General features: G+C 39.7%; 1 long non-coding RNA gene across 2 annotated transcripts in view; it reads right to left on the bottom strand.

The window, feature by feature from the left end:
* Nucleotides 1-16591, bottom strand: part of LOC124883079 — a 97605-nt gene extending 81014 nt beyond the window's left edge. For both annotated transcript variants that reach the window (XR_007042076.1, XR_007042075.1), the window contains exons 1-3: nt 16523-16591; nt 15302-15464; nt 10617-10714 (exon numbers count right to left, since the gene is read on the bottom strand). This is a non-coding gene — a long non-coding RNA (uncharacterized LOC124883079). The remainder of the gene's footprint in view (nt 1-10616; nt 10715-15301; nt 15465-16522) is intronic.
* Nucleotides 16592-18503: the final 1912 nt, after the last annotated feature.

The raw sequence follows: 18503 nt of genomic DNA, 5'->3' as shown, positions 1-18503 counted from the left end.
AAGTGGAATGATATTTATTGTTTGTGTCAAACGTTTTTAACAAATAAAAAACTGAAAAGTGGGGCGTGCAATATTATTCGGCCCCTTTATTTTCAGTGCAGCAAACTCACTCCAGAGGTTCAGTGAGGATCTCTGAATGATCCAATGTTGTCCCAAATGACTGATGATGATAAATAAAATCCACCTGTGTGTAATCAAGTCTCCGTATAAATGCACCTGCTCTGTGATAGTCTCAGGGTTCTGTTCAAAGCGCAGAGAGCATCATGAAGACCAAGGAACACACCAGGCAGGTCCGAGATACTGTTGTGGAGAAGTTTAAAGCCGGATTTGGATACAAAAAGATTTCCCAAGCTTTAAACATCCCAAGGAGCACTGTGCAAGCAATCATATTGAAATGGAAGGAGTATCAGACCACTGCAAATCTACCAAGACCCGGCCGTCCCTCTAAACTTTCATCTCTAACAAGGAGAAGACTGATCAGAGATGCAGCCAAGAGGTCCATGATCACTCTGGATGAACTGCAGAGATCTACAGCTGAGGTAGGAGAGTCTGTCCATAGGACAACAATCAGTCGTACACTGTACAAATCTGGCCTTTATGGAAGAGTGACAAGAAGGAAGCCATTTCTCAAAGATATCCGTAAAAAGTCTCATTTAAAGTTTGCTACAAGCCACCTGGGAGACACACCAAACATGTGGAAGAAGGTGCTCTGGTCAGATGAAACCAAAATCAAACTGTTTGGCCACAATGCAAAACGATATGTTTGGCGTAAAAGCAACACAGTTCATCATCCTGAACACACCATCTCCACTGTCAAACATGGTGGTGGCAGCATCATGGTTTGGGCCTGCTTTTCGTCAGCAGGGACAGGGAAGATGGTCAAAATTGACGGGAAGATGGATGGAGCCAAATACAGGACCATTCTGGAAGAAAACCTGTTGGAGTCTGCAAGAGACCTGAGACTGGGACGGAGATTTATCTTCCAACAAGACAATGATCCAAAACATAAAGCCAAATCTACAATGGAATGGTTCATAAATAAACGTATCCAGGTGTTGGAATGGCCAAGTCAAAGTCCAGACCTGAATCCAATCGGTAATCTGTGGAAAGAGCTGAAGACTGATGTTCATGAACGCTCTCCATCCAACCTCACTGAGTTCCAGCTGTTTTGCAAGGAAGAATGGGCAAGAATTTCAGTCTCTCGATGTGCAAAACTGATAGAGACAAACCCCAAGCGCTAAAAAGTATTAACGCAAGGGGGCTGAACAATATTGGACGCCCCACTTTTCAGTTGTTTATTTGTTAAAAAAGTTTGACACATCCAATAAATTTCATTCCACTTCATGATTGTGTCCAACTTGTTGTTGATTCTTCACAAAAAATTTGAATTTTACATCTTAAAGTTTGAAGCCTGAAATGTGGCAAGAGGATGAAAAGTTCAAGGGGGCCGAATACTTTCACAAGGCACTGTATGTGACACAGAATCAGCCTCCCTTAACAATCACCGAATAACTGATAAACCTCGTTTTTCTGTCCAGTTTCACCAGCCACACCCAAGCCTGAGGAAGCCAGACCAGTAGAGTCAGCAAATCTCTTGAATAGAACCCGTATAGCACGGCAAAGTAGGGTAGAATTTTTACAAAAAGCTACAAATCATGTCATAAAGAACTAAAGAAAATAGACATCGAGGAACAAAGTGGCCGATATCTATAAAAATTTATTGAAACACAGTGGTGAACCTTCCCAGGAGTTTCTGGCCTATCTAAACTCCATGAGCTCATCAACGACTTATCCAGGAGGTCACAAAAGAACCCAGAACAACTGCAGACCTCACCGTCTTACTTAAGGTAAGAGTTCGTTCAAAAATACAAAACAGTCTGAGCAAAATATCATCCAAAGGAGAGTTTGAAGAGGGTAACGAAGAGTGGACGTCCTTGCAAATTCCCCCCAATTCCCACCAAGACCCGACCGCGCAAAGCTCAGAGACATGGCAGAAAACCCAGAGCTCCATCTCAGTCTACAGAGCAAAGTGTGAGGCCATCCATCTGACAGCTGAAGCTTGGTCCAAACAGGGTCATCCGATCTAAATAAGATGGCTAAATAAGAAAACAATCAAGGTGTTGTTGTGGTCCAGTCAAAGTCCAGATCTCAATCTGACTGAAATGCTGTGTTGGTGGTCTAAACTAATTTCTCTTATTGGTGGAAAGAAGAGTGGATAAAAACAGCTACTGGGAGCTATTTCTGCTGAAGGTGGAATTACTAAAAGCTGCTGAACAACGTGGAGAAATTACTTTTCCCAAAACTGTTTAAAAGGTTAAAAGTTGACAACAAACAATAGAACAGGGAGCCCATGCCTGTGTTTCACTTCTAGCACTGAACTAACTTTTTATGATGTGAGTAGACAGGATCAACATGTGCAAAGTCAAAGGGCAGGACCAAACGGCGAAGAACAACAGCAGCAGCACATGTTGATGTGATGAGGCTAAAATAATCCGGCATGTGAAGCAGCTCAGAGTCCGAACATGTTGATCCTGCCGGATATTAACGTCACTTGGAAAAGCAGGGTTAAAAGGTCGGAGAAAACTGTCACTGCGAACAGGAATTATTCTGCTAAATTCATGGTTTTATGTCAGGAAGAAAAGTTACTAAATACAATAAGATTTTAAAGCAAAAACAGGAGAAAACATATATAGGAAAATATTTCATAAAAGAACAAAGATGACAGAAGGACAGATAGAGGTTGGAAATAGAAAAAAAACAAAAAAGAAAAGGATGATGAACAACAGGACCTTTACACACAAAAAAGAAGAAATGAGAAACATTTCCCAAAATATTTGAGATCATAAAGATCAGAATGCTTAAAAAACACACAACCGAAGAAAAACTGAGGAAAAAATACGAAATAAGGAGGAAAAATTTGGGATAAAAGGGACCACTATAGAAAACGGGAAAATAAAAAGTAGCAAAATAAGAAAGGAAAACAGAAAACCACAACACAACGTATCAAATGCAACAAGGTAAAAGAAAGGCACCAATATTGCAGTTAATGGGAGAAAGACTGTGTTGGAACATGGAGATCTTTCTATGACTGCTTCTTCACAAGGTCTTCGGATGATGAACTGTCTACCTCTCTTCTCTGAGGTTCCTTACAAACTGTAAGATGTAAACACACCATAGTGACATATACTCAGGGGTTAAATGGGTTGAACTGCCATTGGTTAACCTTTATATACAGTGGGGAGAACAAGTATTTGATACACTGCCGATTTAGCAGGTTTTCCCACTAATTTTGCTCAATTTTGCAAAGCATGTGGAAGTATCAAATACTGATGTCATGCAATAAAATGCAGATTAATTACCTAAAAATCACACAATGTGATTTTCTGGATTTTTGTTTTAGATTCCGTCACTCACAGCTGTAGAGTACCTATGTATAAAAATCAAAGACTTCTGCATGTTTGGCAAGTGTGAAAACCTGTAAAATCAGCAGCGTATCAAATACTTGTTCTCCCCACTGTAACTAAGGCGAGACTTGGACCACTACCAGCATGCAGCTGTACTGCAACTGTACTGAGAAATGTTGACTCTTATATTTTGTCACTCACGTAATCTGCTGCTTCTTTCGGTCCATTTTGCTCGGACTGAATTAGTTAAAAAGGCTTTTGTTCATTCTGCTCCCTTCGCCTGGAACTTGTTACAGAAACTAACTGAATTTAGTGTTTTTAAATTCAAACTAAGGTTTCTTGAGGTCGATTCAATAACATGTAGCTGTTTCATAGTTTATTTCTTTTGAATTGTGTAACAATAATTGTGTTTCACTTGCTGCCGCTTTAATCTCATTGGGACTTTATCCTGGTTGAGTAAAGGTTAAATAAAAAAGAAACTTAACAGTAGGAATGGCATAAGGAAAAGGAAAAACAGAAGAAACACTGTAGCCACATCAAATGCAGCTCAGAGTCATGTTCCCAGGTCAGAGGTTAGTTGGATCGGTCCAGGGAATCATGAGTTTCCACATCAGCTGACGCCTTAAACAACAGAGAGGAATTTCACATTAAGGTCACCAGCAAGCAGCAAAATGCAGTGACTCACACACTTTGTCCTCAAGCCATATAAACTCAGCATCCTGCCTTTAAATTCCTCTCCTTAGAGACACAGTTCGGATTATTATAAGGTGCTGCTGTGTGGAGAAAGCAGCTGGAACTATTTCAGTTTGGAGAAACAGGAAGTAATCCATACAAGCTAACAGCTAACACCACATTTCCATCACTTGAAGAAATTCTCATTATCATTCACATTAATGTCATAAAAAAGTAAAAACAAATGCACATGCTAACGATAGCACACTTACACTAATTTCCACAAACAATCATGAATTTTTTTCGGACTCAGGGGAAATGAACGAGCAAAGATATGTTGCATTTGAAGTGCCTGGGACGTTCTGGGAAGAAGAACTCTGGGAATGACATTCAACTTAACTTTGTCGAGGTAGGTTGGAGAAACATCTCCATTTGCTAACTGCTAATTACTATGCGCTAAGTTAAACACTATAGCAAGACTTGGTTGGGGAGTACGAATAAATAGTTGAAAACTGCATGAAGCATGCGTTTTGCACGTGGCAGCCATATTGGATTTTGATTTTAAAACACTAAAGAAACTCCTTTAATCAACAGTTTGAAAAGTGAGGAGGAGGCGATCGATTTAATGAGACAAAAACAGTTCAAAACAACTGTAGCTATCGCCGTCTTACGCAGGCAGCAGCCATATTGGATTTTGAGTTTGGACTTTGTACAGAACCTGACTTTTCCACATGAAAAACTGCCTTTAAGGGTTATTCTGATTTATTCTTCTCATTGAAAATTCTGAGTAGAAATGAAATGCAGTATTAAACCGCGAATCATTTTGCAGCCGTGTGAAAAACTTAAATCAGCTAAACTGAATGCAGAGAGGTTGTTTGTAGTGTACTTAAATATAGATTATTGCCCTGTGTTCTGAGCAGACAGAGCCTGCTCACCTGCTCCTAAGATTAGCATTACCATGCTAGTTTAGCCTGTTTATGCTAGTTTAGCATGTTTATGCTAGCGTATGAAGATAATTATCACCGTTTTCAGAGTTGAAGAAAAAGCCCAAGCACAGGTATTCCCTACATGTCTCTGTTGGTGCAATTTCTCCTGTAGGATTCACAGCCACTGTAGACAAAATCTTATACTGTGAAGAAATTAGGGATGAACCGAATATCTGATATTAGCATTGCTGTTTTGGCTGATAATCGTTATTTACCGATATATATTTCCCTACACTCTCTGCTTTAGTTGAAACTCTCACAATCCTGCGCTGCATCACTGTCACATGACCAAACAAATAACACATGGCTGACCCCCTCCCCTCGTGAAACACACACACCAACGGCAACAAGATGGAAATAAACATCTGCGGTTTACATCGGCCCAGTGTTACTTATGAGACCACTATCGATGTTGATGCCGATATATCGTTTATCCCTAGAAGTAAGAAAATCTTAGATGGTGGACGAAATCACACTGTGTGGCAAGAGTTACTACTATGATTTAATAGTATTAAGGTCTTAGAGGGTGATACATGCAAGGCCTTTATGATTTTTAAAGTTGCGGTGCTTTTGGTCTTTATACGAGACTCCTTGTTTTAATGTTTAATCCTGCGATTCAAAGGAGATATTTTCCTATCTGATGGACATTTCCCTGCTAGATTTTAGTCTTTGTGTTAATCCATCACATTCTGGTTCTGCACTACATGCATCATCTCAGTCTAAAAAAGAAACAAATGTACACAACTCTAAAAATATTAACTTTAAGCAGACAGTGTTATATCTGCAGAAGGAAAGGATGGATGCTGCAGATTTCTTTTACCCCCATACCTCTGCTCTTTTCAAAGATGCAGTTTGTTCCCTGTTTTGGTTGCATGAATCACATTGAGGCTGGAGACCACTGCAGCATACAGTAAAAATGTGAGCTGCTTCTGTATATATGTGGAGACGAGAGGCAGCCTGGAGCAGAGTGCATGTTGGGTTAGTGTGGGTGGATGCACTGGGAGATCCACAGGAGGACAAAAAAAACACAACAGAAGCACACAGGGCAGAGGAGGAGGTAGACATCCAAACATATGGTGGCTTTCTATTTGAGGAAAGAAGAGAGCTGCAGAATTGGAGGAAAATATTTAATATTTACTTGTGGAGGTTGTGGTGAAAGTAATATTCTAACATTTTAGCATTTCAAGTTTTCTTAGCTTGCCAGTCTGCAACGTGAAAGTGAATGAGAAAACAATGTCAAGCAGGAAAGACATCAGCAATGACCTTAGAGAAGCAACTGCAGCAGCTCATTCATTTGGGAGATGTTTGGCCAGGATGCATAGCACCATGTTGGGAGACATAAGAACTGTCAGGCACAGTGGTGGGGGCTGATTGGGCTTGTGTTGCAGCCACAGAACCATGGCACCTTGCGGCCAATGAGTCAGCCATTAATCCTGTGCATACCAAAGTATTCCAGGGTCAAATATGATACTGAGGTTTGGTCCAAATGTGGGCCATCATCAGAACAATATCTCAGCAGCAAATCTACAACAGAAAGGCTGAAAAAGAAAAGAATCAAGGTGTTGAAATGACCCGGTTAAGGTCCAGACCTCAGCCTGATGAAATGCTATGGTGGGACCTTATGAGAACTGTGCAGGAACCAATGTTTGCAAACCTGAACGAACTGAAGGAACCCTGGAAATTCCATCACAACAAAGTTTTTGAAGAAGGGTTATTTGTCAAATTATATATGCATTATATAGAAAACATATTTTCCAAAAGAGCCAAATAATCTTATCATGCCCACAGAAACCCAATCAATTCCCATTTCCTGCCACCTTTAGCTCCTGACATCCTCACAGGCAGAGTCTCGGGTGTCAAAATCAGCTGTCTGGTTTTGCACTTTGCACCTTGTAACCTAAGAGTTCGGGCCGGTCTGTGTTGGCTGCAGCTCACAATCATCCATCATTTAAAGGGCTGCATTAGAGAGCTTTGTTTGGCATCAATCATTTAGCCCTGCTGTCCTCACGCCAACAAGGGAGGCGAGACTGACCAAGTGGTTCTCTGTTGGACTGGAAGACCTTTAAACAAACTTTAAACTACACAGCTCAGAGTAAAACTGGTCCGAAAAGTACAACAAGATTAATTAGGTAGTTTATTTTTCACAAGGTGGTTAAATTCACCTGGATAATGTTATTTGTACCGTGTATTAAACACTAAATGTGATAAATGTGAGTGAAATCATGGGTATTTCCTGATGGCTGCAGCCTCTTTCAGCAGGATTATGTGCCCTGAAAATCAGTGAAAAATGCTTCAGAAAAGGTTTGAGGGACCAGTAAAAAGTTGGCAGTTCAGGCATTTGGTCATAATGTTATGCCAGATTGGTGTATATTTTTATACAATTAAGACCAAAATTTTTCCTACACTCTGCAGACTAATTATCTTCATTTAGCCAAGAAGCCAGATGGAAAATGAGACCAGCATCTTTCAGAGCCGTCTTATAGCTTCAGATGGATGGATGGATGGATGGATGGCTGGATGGATGGATGGATGGATGGATGGATGGCTGGATGGATGGATGGATGGATGGCTGGATGGATGGATGGATGGATGGATGGATGGATGGATGGATGGCTGGATGGATGGATGGATGGATGGATGGATGGATGGATGGATGGATGGCTGGATGGATGGATGGATGGATGGATGGCTGGATGGATGGATGGATGGATGGCTGGATGGATGGATGGATGGATGGATGGATGGATGGATGGATGGATGGCTGGATGGATGGATGGATGGATGGATGGCTGGATGGATGGATGGATGGATGGATGGATGGATGGATGGATGGATGGATGGATGGATGGATGGATGGATGGATGGATGGATGGATGGATGGCCAGTGGAAGGTTAGGATGAGTACATTAATGGGCAGTAAAACAGATTAATAATGAGTGAATAAATCTTTCTCTTGTTTTATGCCACCGTAGATGAATATTGCATTTCTTTCTGACATCTCTCTGTCCATTTCTTCTAACAGCCACTTTCATTTTCTCCTCTAGAGGTTTGAAGCAGCTTTCTTAAAGTGAGGCGGCTCTGCACTCTCGGTTCTCTCTCCTGTTTCTGAATAAATACGTTTATTTTCAGGCCTTAAAATAGAAATCTGCATGACATATTTTTACATTACTGCTGGTGATAAGCATGATGAGCTGTCGATGGGTCGCCTTAACGAAATGTAGCCTCCCAAATCCCCTCTCTGCTGCACTTAATCTACTGTGAAAAGAGGGAGGGGGTGTGGAGGGGAGGCTGTTAACCAAAAGATTGACAGAGGAGGTGACTCTGCTTACGCAACATCACGGAGGAGGATGGAGCGCAGCTCAGGACAAACGGAGACACATTTTAGCTGTTAATTTCCTTCTACAACCAAGTTTGGTGGAAAATATGATTACTAACAACATTAGGCAGCACCTTGTCATCTAAAGCCCAACTTTAGTTCTGAAGACGTACCAAATGAGACCCAGAAAACCTTAAACTCAATGTCATGCAGCAACTCTGAAAGGATAACATTAATACTCATTAATACATGGCCTAGCAGCTGAAATTAAGACCAACAGGAAACCAGAAATACACCTTGAAAATACATCCTCATCAAAATGAGCAAATCTAAGAGACCAGATCTGAAAATCAGGGAACCATGCTAGCTTACATCTAGAACAGCCAAGACATCACCTCCAAACAAAACCCTGAGGAGGTCTTTGAAATCACACACAAAAAAAAAACAGAATAAGGCACAAATGTCTAAAATATGACTATTTAAACAAGACAGTAAAGATTTTTCTCCAAAAACCGTGGATTTATTTAGGCCACAAACTTTTTCTTTACTAACCCTACTGCTTTCCAATTCGCTCTCTATAAAACGTTCACAAATCAGAATCAGAATCAGCTTTATTGCCAAGTTCGTACATACAAACAAGGAATTTGACTCCGGTACACTTTGCTCTTTGGTTTTGTTTCTGCATTACAGAATATACATATTTACAATTTACAATATACACATATATAAATAAAAAGGTGCATTTGCAACATCTGTATGCTGTTGTTCTGTACTCTATTAAATGTTCATCAGAGAAACAGCCTGGGGGAAGAAACTGTCTCTGTGGCGGCTGGTTTTAGTAAACAGTGCTCTGTAGCGCCACCTGAAGGTAAAGCTCTGAACAGTTTATGTGCAGGGTGTGTGGGGTCTGCAGAGATTTTAGCAGCTCTTTTCTTGACCCTAGACCTGTATAAGTCCTGGATGGAGGGAAGGTCAGCTCTGATTATTCGTTGCAGTCTGGACCTGTCCTGTTTTGTGGATGATCCAAACCACACTGAGATGGATGAAGACAGGACAGATTGGATGATGGCAGTGGAGAAGATGACCAGCAGCTCCTGTGGAAGGTTGAACTTCTTGAGTTGCCTCAGGAAGTACAGTCTCAGCTGGACCTACTTTTGAACAGTGTCTATGTGTGAAGACCATCTCAGGTCCTCAGAGATGGTGGTTCCTAAGAACCTGAAGTGGTCCACGGCCGATACAGTGTTGTTGAGGATGGTGAGAGGGGTGTATGGGGGTGGTGTTCTCTGAAAGTCCACCACCATTTCCACAGTCTTGAGTGGGTTCAGTTCAAGGTAGTTCTGACCGCACCAGTGTACCAGCCGAAATGGACCTTTTCCTCAGATATGCAAAAGAAAGTGCGGTTTTTTCTTCAGGATGCAGAAACAAAGGATGAGAAGTTTCAATCTGTAAAACTAAAGCCTAAAACCGTTAGAAATTAAGATATTTGGTGGAAGAGCAGGAGAAGAGGGACGAAGAGACGGTCCTAACATGGCCAACAGTGGACAGGTGCATGCAGACGTGGCCTGAGCAGAAGACATGTGAAAATCACATGCAGGGACAAGTGATAAGCTGCTGGTGGCAGACATGCTAATTATAGACAGATTAAACCACCAGCAAACAGCTCTGCATTACACTTTAATGTGGGTGGATATCAAATGGGAGTTATTGTTGTCCATATTTCAGCTTTAGTTGTCCGTTAACTGGAAGATTGATCATTCTGATGTACAGATCCCTGCAGCGGTCAACCAAAATGAAAGCAGCAGACCAGAGTCTTCAGCTCCAATCTGATTTCATAAACTGAAGATTTATTTGGTGATTTATCCAGTGAGGAGGAGGAAGTACTGAGAAATGTTATGTGCCTAGCAAGACCTAGCAAACTGGCATTCTACCAGGAGATTTACAAGCGCTCAGTGGTGAGCCCAGTCTGCCTGTAATTGACTTCTGCAGCAAACGACCACTACTGACAAAAATGGTCATTCAAAACACACATTCTGGCAGCTTTTAGGTAGACATTATTAACACAGCACTGTTACTCTGATGTGCGCCTGATTATTGAGACTAAATATGCAGAACGATCATTTAGATAAAGCAGTTATTGATTGAATGCGATCTGCAGAAACCAGCAGCAGTTTTGTACTGACCGAGAACACAGAAAATATTAAAAAACACATCTTCTCACCTGATAGATTTTATACTCACAAACAACAGCTGCTGTTCCCTCGGTGGTCTGGCTGTTTACCCCCTGCTAGAGCCGTATGTTGTAGACATGGATCCCCAGGCTTTGGGTCATTCCATCCCTTAAATCCAAAAAAAAAGCTTTAATTGGTGGATCAGGAGACCCCGTGGATCCAGGTACAGTGCTGATAAACTCTGGAGGAATTTCTCTTCTTTGCAGAATTATTCTAATACAGCCACCTTGGAGTGGAGTTGGACGATATTGACAAAATAATTTTCCATGAACTTTTTTTCTGTACTGAGCGGCTTTGATAATTATCACAATACAGTTTCGGATTTAAAACTCAAGTTTCTAAGACGTCTGTTTCAATACAAATTTAACATACAAATAAAAATAAATGGTAAATCAGTAATAATAAATATAGAGCTTTATTTTCAAAAAATGTCATAAACTAAACACTGATTTCCCTTACCATTGCCAGACTTTATGGATTAATAATGACACTTTCTCAACTAGCAATATATTGATGCACAAATTACTTTTACAGTACTATTAAAAAGGGCAAATATGTTTAATTACCACTGGGAAACAATACAAGTTCACATCATTGTTTGCAAATCAATCTGTTAAAATGAATAAATTGGATTTTAAAGCCTACCTTTATCACTGCTTTTGAGATTTTCTGCTTCTTCATAAGGTTTTCAAGTACGAACGACCTAATTAAGGTCATGCAATGGCATCTCAGTCGGATTTAAGACAAGACTTTGACTAGGTCACTGCAAAGCCAATTTAAGGGTGGACTTGCTAGTTATGCTGTGGATCATTGTCCTGCTGTATAACCCAAATGTGCTTGAGCGTAACCTTCAGTATCTAAAATGCTGTGCTAGCTTTACACCAGATGTAACAGGATGATACACCTGGTTCCTTTTTTGTCTGATCAGAACACAGATTATTTCCTAAATGCCTGTGGGATCATCAAGATGTTTTTTGGTACAAGTAGGACAGGCCTTTATGTTTTTTTGGGTTAGCAGTGGTTTTTGCTCAATCTCTTTCTGAAGGCATTTTTGTTTCTTATTTGGATTAGGAAACAACGGAGAGGCCGACTGTGATTGATTCATATTTCCTACTTTTCATGTTTATAGGTTTTATGGCTCTGATATTTATCCTTTAATCTGCTCAGTGATTTGGTAGAAAGATATAAAAATCAGATCTGGTTTAAACTGCTCGCTTACAACTTTGGTAGTGCGCTTTGACCTCCTGAAGTTTAAATGATCTGATTATAAGTCAGAGAAAGGACTTGGCCCAGCTGGAAAGATTTCCCTTCCTGTTTCCGCTTTGCTTTGGTCTCAATCAGCTACCTGGGGCTATTTAGTGGCTGATATTTTGATAACACTGCTTCGTCTCCATTTACAGACTCTTTATTCAGTCGACTGTCTGCTCGGGAAAGTAAGGATGTTAAAAATGCATAAGATCATGCGATACGTAAGGAGAACAAAGCACAAGTCTAGGAGGAGCTCCTGACTTCAAATTAAATACTTAAGAGCTTCTTTGTGTCTCACTGCAGCTTTTATGTAGTCATTTTGTTTCCAAGGCTGATAATGAACTCAGGTTTGGTCATAATTATGGAATAGCATGTTGTCAATAAAGACGCTGTAGCACAAACAGGAGAAATAAAGCTTCCTGCCTTTCTGGGATCCACCTGGTTTTCACGCTGGGAGACCATATGGATGCAGATCTTGGCTCTGGGAGCTCTGTGTCAGCAGCCTCAGGTAGACCCAATCAGGCTGTCCGTTTGTATCTAGCCGTGTCAGGCTGTCTGGTGTTTTGTGTTGGAGGAACCCGCCTGGCTCGGCTCGGTTCATCCTCTGTCCGCCTGAATGCGCTGACGTCTGGTCAGGTAAGAGCTGGAATGCTCCAGTGGAAAATGAAACTCAAGCAGACAGGTGGGCCATTTGTTTGGCATCGTTCACAGTGTGCTCATCAGGTAGGAATGGAGAAGCCCCACGTGTTTGTGCAGCTCGAAGGTCTAGTAGTTTACACCAGATTTCTAGTGGATTCGACTAAAAAACTGCTGCATTTTTTATTCTCGTTCGATAGTTTTCATGTTGAATTGAAATCCACCAAAAATCTTTCTAATCCTGTTAACCCATAAAGAAAAATATACATTTAACTAAGGTTTAAATAACAAAAATGTAAAAATAATTGTATACATTTTTAAAAATAAAGCAAATCCAAAAATACCTTAATTCTGCTTTGATTATAATGGCCAGCAGGGGGCATTGTGTATAGTGTAAACTGTCCACAAGAAAATGCAGTTTTATTCATAGAACCAGTTTTGTTGGGGGAAATTTAGTAAATCATCCCAACTCAGTACCCAGTGTAGTATGACCAGAGTTCTGTTCAAGTCCAGTCTAACCTCAGTTCAGTCCAGTGAGGAGCAGCAGAAACCAGTCTGGCTCTAACTTAACTGTTTTAACCATTTCAATCAAGTTATCTTCTAATGTTCTACATGTTTTACATGACATTAACTGTAGTAATGTGGTAACAAATGATGGAATGACAATTTGCTGAGACCAAGGGTGTCCAAAGTGCGGGCCAGGGGCCATTTGGGGCCCGATGGACTGAGTTTGTTCCAAGAATTGATGCAGATGAAGACTTTTTATTTTTAATTATTACAAATTAAAACCTTCTTACAATGGAAAATCATTAGGAACAACAAAGTATTCATCTTTTAATGAGCAGTTTTTGATTTATCTTTAATTTCATAGTAGAAACTGATAAATAGAACCACAGGGACTTTTTCTCAAAAACAGACTTTGATGCAACCAGATTTGTTTTAAATTGTTTTATTAAACTTGGCTAAATAAAACAAATGATTTCAAACGAATCCTGCTCTTATGTTGAGAATAGACAAAAAAATGTTCTATTTATTTCATTTGAACCCAACAGGATTAGCAAACTGGATGACATCCAATCCCTACAAAAACATCTGACCAATTTATTTGTTTAATTAAAATATGTCATGCTTAGTTTATAGTTGAGCAGGTAAAAAAAATCTAAATGTAACGTTTAATGATTTTAGTTCATTGTTTTTCACTTGATTTTGGCCCATGTGATACAAAGTTTTGGCACCACTGACAACAGATGAACCTGACACACTTCCACCACCTCATAATAAATAAGAATATCATTTAAAAGTTAATTTATCACTGTGTTTCCATTCAAAATATGAAGCTACATATTATAAAATGGATTACACACAGAATTATGCGTTTTAAGTGTTTATCTCTGTTATGGTCACCATCTGTAGTATTCCTGGTTTTAGGGTTTCCTGACTGTTTTGGGTCCCCAGATTAACCGAGAACCTCCCCTCAGCGCCTCAGCTCCCTGCTTTTCCCAGCTGAAAAATTCAATGTTGCAGAAAATTAAAGTATGTCATAACAGCAATTCAAAAGGAGTTTTTAATGTATGAATGTTATGTAATGGTCATATAATGGCCTAAAAAATCAGGGCGAAGACTGCTGACTGGACAGATGTCCAGAAGACAGTCACTGATACCCGCCATAAGGAGAGTGAGACACAAAAGGTCATTGTTAAAGAAGATGGTTGTTCACAGTGCTGTATCCAAGAATATTCATAGAAAGTTGAGTGGAAGGAAAATGTGTGGTGGTAACAAGAGTACCAGCAACAAGGTTGCCTAGCAGAGGATTATTAAGCAAAATCCATTCAAAAATTTGGGGGAGCTTCACAAAGAGTGGACTGAGGCTGGATTCAGAACTTCAAGAGCCGCTACGCACAGATAAATCCTCCACATGGCCTACAAATGCTGAATTCTTCGTGTCAAGCCACCTCTGAACCAGAGACTGGACTGTTGCTTAGTGATCCAAATTAATCTTTTCAGATTAAAACAAGTTCCCATTTCATTTGGAAATCAAGATCCTAGAGTTTGGAGGAAGAGTAGAGAGAGACAGAATCCATGTTCTTCTAACTCCAGTGTGGAGTTTCCACAGTCAGTGATGACTTGGGTGTCATGTCATCTGCTTTGTTGAGATGTTCCTGCATGTCAGGCACTGTGTGGTATGTGTTTGCATTTTTGGCTTTGGTTTCTCTCATCTTTCTCTTGAAAATCCATAGATTCTCTTTGAGGTTCAGGTCAGACAGATTTTCTGACCAATCAAACATGGTGGTATTATGGCATAAAACAGGTATTGGTACTTTTGGCAGTGTGGGCAGCTACCAAGTCCAGCTGGAAAATAAATAAGCGTCTTCATAAAATGTGTCAGCAGAGGGATCAATGAGGAGCAATAAAATATCTTGGAAGACTGCTGTGTTGACCTTTGACTTGGGCCTCTCCAATCTTCCTCCAGACTCTTGAGCCTTGATTCCCAAATGAAAAAACTGTAGTCCACGCCTCCCAGAAAAGTTTGCTTCAAGACCAAAGTTATCTTTGTTGCTTGGGCATATTTTTCTTCCAGACGTTTTCCTTTCACATAACTTTCCATGAGTATGCTTGTGTACTCCACTATTTAAACGGTCAGCTTCTTTAGCAATAACCATTTTGTAGCTCCTTCGAGGGATAGATATCAATGATTCTCTGTTTGGTCCTTTGGAGAGCACAACTACCGATTTTATACAATCATATGCATATGTTTTGTAACGCAGGGCACATAAAAAATAAAAACCGTTATAAACATAAGCATTTTCTCACCTGATAAACGTTATGCCCACAAACAGCTGCAGTCCCCTCACTGTTCTTGCAGTTTACTCTCTGTTTGAGATATCTCCCATGGCTGGAGATTAAGCTCTGCTTTGCCCTTGTCCTTCAGACTTGTTCCTTGCCATAAATCCGAGGTTCTTGTTGTTTCATAATCCTGGAGCAGAAAGTGTTTCCGATAAAGAGATTGTTTATGTTTGGTCAAACGTTCACCCACATATACTACATAGAAGACATCTGTAATAAAACTGCTCACTGTATAATTTTTCTGTGTTGCCAATACTTGGCCACACGTCCATTAGTCACATTCTTGTTAAAAGACAATAGTTTAATGTATCACTACCCATCTACATTTGGTCAGAGGGTAATTACTTATCATTGCAACGTGATGAGATACAGAATAGAGGAGACACAGACGCTGAGCTTGAGTTAAAATTGTAGCTTAAGGGTTTATACAAAGAACATAGTTCAAAACTATATAGAAGGCCTTAAATTCAGTCCCTAATATATCTGCAATATGACAAAAATAAAAACACCTTTTGGTTTATAACTTTAAGACAGTAAACAATATCACTATGTACTTAAATACTTTCACCTTAAACACGTTCTCCATTGTTTTTAGATCTACTGCATTTTAAACAATTTAACAAAAATAAGTAACTTTTAGCTATTTCTAGCTATCTTACAACTTATTCTACAAATATAAGACGTATTTAAATATACATTTTAAGCATTTACTGTTTCCACCGTCTACTAAATTTGCCCTTTTAATAGAATTACCTGTACGATTTAACAAAATAACAATAGCAAATAACTTGAAAAACATGAATACATGAATAACATGAAAAAGTGATGATCCTTTAAGGCTTCACAGAAAGGTGCTATTAACCAATCACTGAATTTCGTTAACAAAAAAAGCTTCTGCGGTTTTTTGAATTAAAGAACCAGAAATGTCTATACAGTAACAAACATTATCCAGAAATGTTATTAGGTTCACAATAAATAAAGTCACGAATGATTTCACTAATTTAGTTGTTTTTAAGTTAGCTTAACGAGCTAACCGTTAACATTAGCATGGGCTAGCACAGAACGTTATCTGCGCATTTCTCTTCACAAATCGTTTAATTTCGTGCCTCATTCAACCACGTACCTAATAACATCCAAATCTTTCGAATGTCATTAATGTGCATGCTTTTGAGATGTTTTTTTACTGACCAGAATAGGTGAAACACAGGTTGGGCTTGCGTTAGCATTTCAGTAAGATTTATTCTACTTCTGTGCCCGCCTTGGTGGGCTTATAAACTCACCAGCAATATTAGTGCCCTCTAGTGACGGAGTGTGGAACAGCGCTGAAGGGACAAACGAGTAAAACTACGATAAAATAAAGTGAAATTAAAGGCATAAAAATTCATATTTCTGTGTCTGTTTCATTTCATTTCACTTACATTAGTGGTTTTGCCTACTTACACAGTTATGAATTAATTTCCCAAGACACCCCTCTGCAAATACTATGAAAGGCATACAGGTCAGCATTTCTTGCCTCTCAAAGATGAAAAAATTACAGAAGAAAGCTTTAAAAAATATAAAAATAAATATGCAATCGTAAAATTAATTAACTATACAGGACCATACAAATGTGTACACACAGTAAACAAAACAAAAATCTACAAGCATGCATTTAGTTCAGTCATCCAATTTCTTTTCCAGTTTTGTTTCCTTTTGCTCCCTTTAGTTTTGGCTGTTCCTTCCTGACTAATTAGAGTTTGGACACCTTTACCTGCCTGCCAACCTCACTTGGCTGCATGTCAGTCCTCTTTCAATCCCAGAAATTTCACCATCTGATGATCAAAATTCATAAACAAAATACAACCAAAAAGACTTGTACAATTATGTAAGATGGAAAGCTGAGATACCTCACAAAATTATTATGCAGTGGAAAACATTTCTCATTTTAGCTAAAAATAAACAGGGTAATGAATAAAACTGGACCAAAACCTATTTCTGTCAAACATGTGACCATAAAGACCTCCTGATAACATGATGGGATGTAGGAGCATCACCCCGGATCACTGTGATTCAACACTCTGCTAAAACAAGTTATTTCTGTCAAACTGGCATGAAGAAAAGGTGAAGTCACTCTTAGATTCAGGAGCAGACTGGTGCTGTTGATGCCTGAAGCTGCAGCAGTGACTCTCTGGTAAAGACCACGTTATAAAGCGTGTATTTAAAGTCTGCTCAGATGGATGAACGTGCATCTCGTCCCCTGGGCTTGTTCATAATTTACATAAGCCTGCCCTTTGTTTTTTTTTGTTTTTTTTTGGGATGTTTTCTTTTTTTGATGCTTTCGTCACACTCAGGCTCATTGCCCGACGGCGAGGCCGACCACAGGACGGGGCAGCGTGTCTTTAATGCACACTGACAGTGGATACTGGCTCTCTGCACATACTGTAAGGACTCGGCTGCCTTTTAAGGCCACAGACCAGACCCTAAAAATAGGAGCTGTGAATAATACGTCAAAACAATCGTCTTCAGGACAAAGGGATGTTTTGTAGACACGTCTTTGGAGGACAAAAGAGCTGATTGGGCTTATGTCAAATCAGAGGCGGTCAAAGAGGATGCAGATAGACGTTGCTTGAAGGTCATTTTGAAGAGAAAAAAAACTACAGGGAGAAAACTGAAGCATCTACCACTGGATAATTCCACAACATTTGGTTTGATAATGTCATGACCATAAACACACCAGATCTGACCTTTCACCAAGAACTGAAAATATCCTTTACAGATCTTATGGATCACCCAAAATCCTAAAAATGAGAGATGGTATTACATCAGCATGAATAACATGTTTGAATTCTCCAAACTCCACAGATGATTGGCTGATCAGGCTCATGACGACTCCTTCTGCATAAACTCTGAAAGAGGGATCAAGAGAAACAGAACTCAGAACCTGAAAAAAGCGCTGGACCAGCATGCCCGTTTGGGTTCTCTTAAATGCCTTGTACACTTCATTACTTTGATCAAATTTTATTAGAAGTTCCTGCAAAGCTTTTGTTTTCCATCTACACCTTCAGGACTTCCTTTAAGAGCATTTTATTTCCTTCCTCATACCAAATTTGTTTGGAATTTATCCAAAACGGAAAGTGTTCATTCAAGCTGGTTCTCCATATATGTTTTGATAGCTGCACCTAACAACCCA

This window comes from Girardinichthys multiradiatus, chromosome 17, assembly GCF_021462225.1.
Source record: "Girardinichthys multiradiatus isolate DD_20200921_A chromosome 17, DD_fGirMul_XY1, whole genome shotgun sequence".
In the NCBI taxonomy this organism is placed as follows: Eukaryota; Metazoa; Chordata; class Actinopteri; order Cyprinodontiformes; family Goodeidae; genus Girardinichthys; species Girardinichthys multiradiatus.
The sequence above is the reverse complement of the archived record's forward strand: the minus strand, read 5'-3'. Positions and strand labels throughout refer to the sequence as shown.